The following is a 9,072-nucleotide window of genomic DNA, read 5'->3' as shown; positions in this document are numbered from 1 at the left end:
GCAAGTGCTTACCTCTTGGGTGTTGATATGGTTGTTGACCAACCAATCCTGAGACCTCTCTCATCTAGCTTAAGTGTCCTGTTTGCTTCAGTATATTTGAAATCCGGTCTTCTGCTTTGCAACTTGCTCTTAAGACGACAACGGTGTGACGGAAGTCTCGCAGTCTGCATCCTAAAAGGTAAGCTGGTAGAAGCCAAACTAAATAAGAATAATAAAGTTTGAAAAGAAAAAGTATTATAAATACATCTCGGGGGAGGCAAGAGGTGGTATTCTAGCTACGTTTAAGTAGAAATAAAGGGCACAGAAGTGGTGGCTGTTGGTCAAAAATGGAGTGACCTGGCTTGGCTCCCTGCTCAGTCACACTTTCTCTGAGTGACTGGACTACGTGGTCTTTCTGAGTCTCTCCAACCAATAGCATTTTCCTGCCTCATGTGGGAGACATGAGGGTAAGCTCCCCACAAGCTGGGACACGGTCATGGCCTGCGGTGATGGAGGCCTGGGAACTGGAAACACCCAGGAACGCTGTATGTTTTGGACAGATGCTTCCTGTTGTCCTGTGCCTAGCATATTTTCATTCACCACGATTAGTTTCAGGGTTCAAGAAAAATCCAAGTAGCCAATCCCACTTTGTTAAACAAAGTGCTGTTTACTTTAACAAAAGTTATTGCTCTTTCTCCTGGCAGCAAAACTTGGGAAAGGCCACTTTTCCAAGTGCATTAAATGGCTTAGAAACTCGGTGACTGTCCCATAGCTTTTCCCACTTAGAGCAAGCTGCAAGCGAAAACCAGCAGACTTCAATTCCTCTATCTGTTCCTCTGACTAGTATTTCTCGGGCTTGGTTGGTTTCTAGTGCCTTGGTGAGCTTTTGTTGTCTGTGAAACAGATGAAGTTTTTGGTTAGGAGAAATGTTTGTTTTTTTTCCTAACTGCCGAAAATGACCTTATTTAACAAAAAGGCGTGTTTGTTTCATATGTTTATAAAATGTTAAGGGACAATAGGAATGAATGATAAGTTGCTGGTCGTTATTCCCTGTCCTGGTTTCGGCAGGGATGGGGTTATTCGCCCCAGGAGCCGGCAGGGGGCAGGTATTCCATCCCAGGTGAGCCTGGCCCGGGCTATAAGAGGCGCTAGCCGGGGCGAGGAGAGCAGTCGCCACTTGGGGGTGGGCTGTGGTGGCTCGGGGCCGGTCGGTGCACATCGCGGCGGTTCGGTAATCGCGTTTTCATCTTTTCCTTTTGCTGTTCTGTTAAGTTGCATTATTTTAACCCACGAGTTTTGCCCTGACGATTCCTTTTTCCACGGCTGTGGGAGTTGTGCGAGCGGCTGGGTGGGTCGTTGTTGCGGGCTGAGGCCAAACCACGACATTCCCTTTTCTACAGATTTAGACTTACAGGCTTTTCTCCATTTTCCTGTCCCAGCTCACAGAGCAGTTTTGCCAGAGTTCACTTCTTCGTGATTTATGGGCTAGAGTCAGAAGATGACCATCTAATGTTTGCAAAAATCAATGTCCTGTGGCCATTTGTCTTTGTGATAATGCTTCAAGGAGCCTGGTCAAATCTTTCAGATTTCCTTTCTGCTTTCTCCTGTGTTGGTGCTGGTGTTTCTTTGCCTTGCGCTCTCTCGTGAACTCAGGCAAGAATCATCCTCTTCAATGAAATTCTTGGGGAACCTCTGAGTGCCATGAAAATAATAAAGATGATAAGTGAGCGTCAGTATTACAGTCCTCAAGCAAAGAAACCGCATTAGTCTATCATGTCATTGTGGCTTCAGTTGTTCACAATTCAGTATATTTTTTACAGTCTCTATACACCTATGGTGTGGTCAACAATCGATTCTGCCTTTCCAACAAAAGCGCATAAAATTACAGAAAATATTCTTTGTAGGATTTCTGCAAGCACCTGGTAGCGTTTGTATGTGAGCGAGGTCTGCAAGAAAGTCATGTTGTGTTTTCCCATTTGAAATTCCCAGCAGGTATCTGGGAGACAGTCTGAATCTGAATGCAGATATTTTCCGTAACTGTTTGAAGTACCAGCCGACAGGGGAGTGTCCACAAACCATTCTGTATCGAAACTCACTTAGACACTCCACTGCAGCTCCTATTTTTCTTCCAACCTTATTTTCTCAACAGAAAACTCCCCAAGGAGATCTTCCTGGTAAGGAGAAATTATGCTAGGACTCCTTTGAAAATTTACTGCTAATTTTCATTGACAGCTATAACCAAAAGAGACAATTGTTGTAACAGTAAAAAAACTGTTTTGTAGGTGTTTTGCAAACATCGCCATTCAGATACTGAATCTGTGGACTATGATGCTTTGAAAAGTAGGATGTTTAGGAATGGAACAGTCAGAGTAAGTGACGCCCCTACAAAGCTATTTGGAAAAATGATTGGATAATTTTAATTTGGTGTGTAAATACTAATCAATTAAAGGCGAAATAACTTGTGATTGTTGATGTAAATGCTCAATGGATAAGCTCACAGTTTCCAATTTTAGAAGCTAGTACAGACAATGAACTATAAGAGATCTGATTTATGGAGATGCTGGTTCCTGGAGAATCCTTGTTTGAACATGTTGGCAGTAGCTCCCTCTCTGCTCCAATCTGGTGGCCACGTGACGATGGGTTTCAGTCTCTTACTGCACTTTGCTAAAATACACCTTCCTATGGTTCTTCCACAGGACCAGGGGAGTTCCAGTCCATTGCAAACCACGCTTCAATGGTATCCCAAAAATGAAGTCTAGCGTGGCTGGATAGTGGTGCAGGGAAAACTCTCAGGTGCATTTAGGGACTTGCAGTTACAGCAGATCTGCAATCCTTTCGGTGATCACAGTGCTGTCGATTAAGCAGAGAGAGATGGAGTTTGCAGAAGAGGAAGGAGGGCAGAAAGACCTCATCGTGGTGTGGTACTGAAAAATAGAGGGCTCTAAGAAAGAGGGAAACCTGCTCTGCCGGCAGCCCAGCTGTTCCCATTTGCCATCCAGCACCCTTGCTCTGAGCTTCCATCTTGCAGCACTTGCCCAGCAATGGGGAGTCGGACCTCCCAGAGTAGGTTTTCAGCTGGTGTGAGGTGCCTGCTCTTCCCTGGCTGCTGGTCCATATCGAGCATTTCCGCGCTGTCCTTAGAAATGCCCATTTTCAGTTGATTTTGTGCTCGTGTGGTTAGAAATGCTTAGCCGTCGATACAGCTGCGTGTAACTATGGGCCCTGCAAGCAACAAAGGTTTGCTGGCAATTAAAAAAAGAGCTTCCTAAACTTTTTGCATGTATCTGGTTGTTAGTGAAAGTGAGATGGCAGACCCCTGGCAGGAAACAGAGCAGAGGGTGTGAATATATACAAACTAGTTGTCTGAAATAAGGCGTGAAATCCTAAGGCTGGTCACTTTTCCATATTCTGGAGTACCCGCTCATTTCCATGCCAACCTCGATTTTACCACACGCAACACTATTCGCGGTGCCGTAAGAGGCAGACACCCTATCTAGCACCCAATCCACGGGTTGCTAGGCTAAATAAGCTGCATCCTAATCCTTCCTATGAAAACCGGCCTCCTGTTCTCTTGTTCACCCTGGCATAAATAGCTCCAAGCTGAGGTCTTTTAAAGGGCTGAGGAATCAGGCTGAAGCTTGAGGGGTTGATGACAATGTCCCTGTCCCTGAGAATGGATCATGGAAATGCTGAGCGGCGTTCCTACACCCAGCACGGAAGGGTTGATGGAGCAGGTATAAACCCAGCCAAACCCCCCTGTTTTCCTTCTAATGACATTGTGCAAGTTATTGGCACGGGATGTTTTAGGAAGCCGCAGATGTAAATGGGACTGAGATAGAGCAGCATAGCCTTGGTGGATAAGAGCTACCAGGGGCTGGAGAGAATCCGTGGCTTAGCAGGGTCTGAGCATCTCTGCTTGCACTGGCTGGGACAGACAGTGAGGGCAGGACGTCTCCAGGTGTGCCACAGTCCTCCCATGCAGGCTTGTGTGTTCACTGCAGCCCCTCGAGAGTGGAATGTGCTGCCGGACACCTGAGTTTTGGTAGGGGCTCAATAACTTGACATTATTCAGTGTTCCAGTATTTAAAGGGTGGCTACAAAGAAGATGGAGACTCCCTTTTTACAAGGAGTCACATAGAAAAGACGAGTAATGGGTAAAAGTTGCTTGTGGGGTGATTCCGATTGGACACAAGAGGTAAATTTTTCCCAATGAGAACAATCAGCCATTGGAATAATCTCCCCAGGGAAGTGGTGGATTCCCCAACATTGGACACTTTTAGGATGCAGCTGGACAGGGCGCTGGGCCATCTTGTCTAGACTGTGCTTTTGCCAAGAAAGGTCAGACCAGGGGATCCTTGAGGTCCCTTCCAACCTGGGATTCTGTGGTTCGATTTGTGCCTGTGCCGTTACCTCCCACTCCTGTTGATGCTCTGTGCTTGTGGTACCCATTGCAAGGACCTGCCGATGCTGAGGTCCCCGGCTCTTCCTCGAAACCTTCCAGGTTTTATCATGTGCTGCTCAAACAAATCACTCCCAGTGTTTGAAGAGAGACGTGATGCCCCTTCAGCACAGTGGGGACAGCGGAACAGCAGGATTTAGTGAGAAGGAGGCAGTGGGTCTGTGAGCGAAACACGGGTGACTTGGGTGCCACCAGCAAGTGAGCAGCGCTGGCTCTGCCCCCGCCTGTCCCTGTGCTGAGTTTTCAGGGAAGAAAGGAAAGCAGAATGCCTTTGTCAGGGTGTTCTCTCAAGCTCTCTTCACCATTCTCTGAAGGCCTTTGATCTCTAATTTGTCCACAATCCATGTGTGTTATCATTAACGTACTAATCTTCATTAAAGGGATGCTCAGTAATGGCCATTAACACCAAGTGCTCACACAGGCCAGGCTGGACCAGGGAATGGTTTTGGGATTGCATCACCAAGAGACTGTAAAAAAGGAAAAAGTGTGTGGTCAGGTTTTCTGGGCTGTGACACATCTCTGTGCCAGACAGACACCCCGTGGTACGAGCCAGGGGTGCTCGCTCTGTGCGCCGGTGCACTGGGGCTCTGGAGGTGACACGGACAGGCGATCACAGCCGCTGTCGCAGGCACAAGGAGGATTTGCTAGTGGCAAAACCCTGAGGATGAATGAGGGTGTTAGAGGAGGCCCTGCCAAGAGATGTGGTAATGAAAAAAATAGTGTACACATGAAAAAGTAAATCTGAGATTGGTGATTAAAGCAAGATTTGTGAATAGTGTCAGAGTGAGTGGCTCATAAACCCTTATACTGCTGAAGTCTCAATGAGATTGCTGAATAAACTGGAAGAGGGCAGGTTTAGATTAAACATTAGGAAGAAATTTTTCACTCTGAGGGTGGTGAGGCACTGGAACAGGTTGCCCAGAGATGTTGTGGATGCCCCATCCCTGGAGGTGTTCAAGGCCAGGCTGGACATGGCCTTGGGCAACCTGGTCTAGTGGGAGGTGTCCCTGCCCATGGCAGGGGGGGTGGAACTCGATGATCTTCCAGGTCCTCCCCAACCTAAACCATTCTATGATTCTATGATAATTGCAAGTGCCGGTTTTGTGGTCTGGGATGTGTTGAGAATAACACAAAAATACACTGCAAATAAACTTATAAAATATTTATTGAATAAAAGCAGCATAGTGTTACTGAAGGCACTTGTGTACCAAGTAAATATTTTTTCAAAATATTCAAATATTTTATTTTTACATGCTAATTTGTTTCAAAGAGCTCCTCTGCTTTAATGAATACTTTAATGCTTGCAGTCAACATCATACCCACAATATTTTAGAGTTGCTCCATTTATTGCACTGACAAAAAATATTCCTGTTGACATAACGAATATATCGTAAAGCTGGTGTACAGGGGGGTGGCTCAGTCGCAACATAAGGAGAGGAGATGTAGTAAGAGACTACTTTGCTATCTGTGCTTTTTTAGGTTTTTTTTCCTCTTGTTCAAGTTATCCGGGAGATGTTAACCAGTGCCAGCTGAGGTATGATGGCAAACTTTTTTTTCCTGTTAAGAACTGGGATTCATTTCATATGGGCGGTTGAAAAGCTTGTGGCTCTATGGAACAAGTATATCTTTTTATTAATCCTTTTGCACTGACACAAGTGTATGCAAACGACTGAAGTACTTAGGGGCGAGTAGTTCATATGTTAGACATTACTACGTCCAGGCTGAACCTGGAAAAGACCTCCACGGCAGCTCTTCTAAAACTTTGGGTATATTGGCTTGCAGTAAGAGAAACGCCGAGTCATTATTCAGAGAGGTTCAGGCATGGTGCAGCTGGTGGAGCAGGAGCACGTATATGTTTATTGCTTTAAGACTCTGCTCCTCTTCGCCACCAGGTGTCAGCAAAACCTAAGAAACCGAAAATCACTGCAGTGGACTAAGACGGTTTTCGTTAGTCTCCTTCCTCAAAGGAAAAGAATGATTTTGGCTATAATTGAGACAGTTGTTTTCTTTTGAGTGTATCTATCTGCCTATAAGTGGGATTTGTATCCTTGTCCAGATAGCTGCTCTGTTCAAAGACTGTAGAATGTAATATTTTTTTTTTTTTGCATATATATATATTTTTTTTTGCTTATTCACGGTATGCGCTGCATTACATTTGTTGAAAACCCTCAGCCTCACAGAAGAGCCGCAGGGGGAATGAGCAGTAACTGGTGACTGAGCAGAGGTGCCTGTAGAGGTGCTACCCGTTACCGTAATTTACATTGCGGTGGTGCTGGTGCCTGGGTTTTCTCTGCTGCCTTTATGGAAGCCTTAGCCTCTGGGTTGTCTTTGGTCTAAAGCATTCGTCAAGATAGACGGCAGTGATTTTGGCACTGCCGATGTATATGGCATGGGTTTAAAGGCAGGAGGTGTTTTTTCCTGAGACAAGTTCAATGCTTACAAATACTGTAACCACTCCTTATGACTGACGAATTCCCTGCCTACAAAAACACAACCGTGGCTTTTGCATAAAACCAGAATAAGATTGTACTCAACTACATGTGTACAGGTTCTCTGTTAGGGGAGGAGGTTGCCTTTGTTCCAGGTAATCTTCTCTGGACATTTTATTTCCCCTCTGCTTGTGCGGATATATTGCAGTTTGAATTAGGCTACGAATACGCTTTTTGTTGTTGCTGGAGAGTTTGTTTGTTTGAGATGCCCTCGCTAGTCAGAAGCCAGGCACCGTTCGTTGTATGATGGATTTTATTTGTAGGCACAGAGAAATAAAAGGCTTGTGATAGCTGCAAATCAGTTTTCTTTAAGCGCTTTTTTGTTTCGCCTGGGTTAGGAGGCTACAGAATAGGAACATAAAGAACAAACGTGTTTGTTGTTAATCTTAAAATACATTCACGTTTTAAAAGTTAAGTTTTCAGGATAATACTTCAAAAGGGTGGCTAGGTAGAAAATTTCTCTCTATGGAGAGTCAATTGCTATGTTCTTTGGGATGTTTTGTCATGGTCTCGCAATGTTGGGGTTTGCTATTCCTGAAGCAGGCGTGTTGTAGGGCAGTGTAGAGCAGTATGGGCCACAACCTTGTGAAGCCTGGCCCAGCCGAGGAACTCCTGGGCGATGCGAAAAATTTCAAAGTAGTTGATAAATGTTCTTAAAAAAGCAATCTGAAAAAAACCCGCAGACCTGCTAAAATCGTTTCTGACATGCTAACGCACAGTGAGGGCTCCGTGAAAGGGGGGAGAGGCTGTAGCAAGGGGGAAGTTGGTTATTTGTTATTTTTTTAAAAAAGAATAACAATGAAAATTTAAGTTTTAGGGAATTTGTTGGAACGTAGCCAGTGGGCTTCATAAGCTCAGGTGTCCGCTGCAACCATCAAGCAGTTGTCTGCCTGCTGCAAAACTGCCTCTGTGTTTCAGGGGGAAGAGGCAGGTGAGAAACTCACTCTTATTTTCTCTAAGTTTAAAGTAGGTAGGTTTTTAACAGGTCTAACTAAAAACTTTATGACTGAATTTCCATGTCTCCACCCCTGTTTTGGAGACACCCACGTTGTTCTGCTATAAAAACTGACGAGAAATATACAGATGGCAGGAGGAATTGTATATTTTCCATTATGTTCCTTTGTTAAAAGGGTATTGAGCTAACCAGAATGTTCGTACAATTACAGTGATGTATAATGCATTATTGATGAAAAATCCATAAACAAAAATGATCAGAGTATTTATCTCCAGACTAATATCCTCTGCCTAAGAGAAACTATTGTTGAGAAGTTCATGGAGGATGTAGTCATATGCTCATAAGAAAACCGTCTTGAAGAGCAGCACGGTGCGTTTTTGCAAGAGTAAAAATGCTGAGATTAAAACTGGAACGGATTATGTTGAACATGGTTTAGGAAAAAGGTTTCAAAATTAGCCCAGAAGTTTTGGCTACAACCTCTTAACTTCAGCTTCAAAACGTGTTTGCTGTTGTTTGCGTTGGTGTTCACACTGTGCTCCGCATTCATGTGGTTTCACTTGTTTCTTCACCTGTACCAGCTCTAGAAACCTTTCATGGCGAATAGGATCTCAGGCCAGGAGAAGTGGGGCTGCTCCTGATGCAGGTATCACTGTTGGTTATCCTCTGATCTGCTCTGGAAAAGGCAGAAAGATTTCGCATGTCTTAATGAGAGGGCAGTCAACATTTTTTTCCCCCAAATATTTCTTACTTGAAATACTTGTATTTGTATAGATAAACACAAAATACATTTAATTCCTGTTTTATGCCTAGTGACTCATAGGGAAGGTCCCAGATGCATTGATTTTGACTACATTTTATCTTGCCTTTCAGCATTCCCTCTTTCCCCACGGTCAAGCAGATGGACTCCTGTTCCTCCCGAGCACCGCTTCTATCTGTTGTAATCCCACGCTGAAAGGTGGACCCATCCCACCGGGGCTCCTGCGTAATTCCTGCACAATTTCCAGCACAGCTCACAAAGTGGGTTTTGTGTTGGTTTTGGAAATATTTAGAAGGATATAAAAATAATATAAAAGGCTCTGTGAAGGAAGAAAAGCCGCTTACCTGTGCAGTCATTAATCCTTTTCATGCCCCAGTGGGGTAATGGGGAGTAAAGGGAAAGGGAAGTGGCTGGAAGCTCGAGTGGTATCCAT

Source organism: Charadrius vociferus, unplaced genomic scaffold (genome assembly GCF_000708025.1).
Source record: "Charadrius vociferus isolate BGI_N301 unplaced genomic scaffold, ASM70802v2 scaffold411, whole genome shotgun sequence".
In the NCBI taxonomy this organism is placed as follows: domain Eukaryota; kingdom Metazoa; phylum Chordata; class Aves; order Charadriiformes; family Charadriidae; genus Charadrius; species Charadrius vociferus.
Note: the sequence above shows the minus strand (reverse complement) of the source record.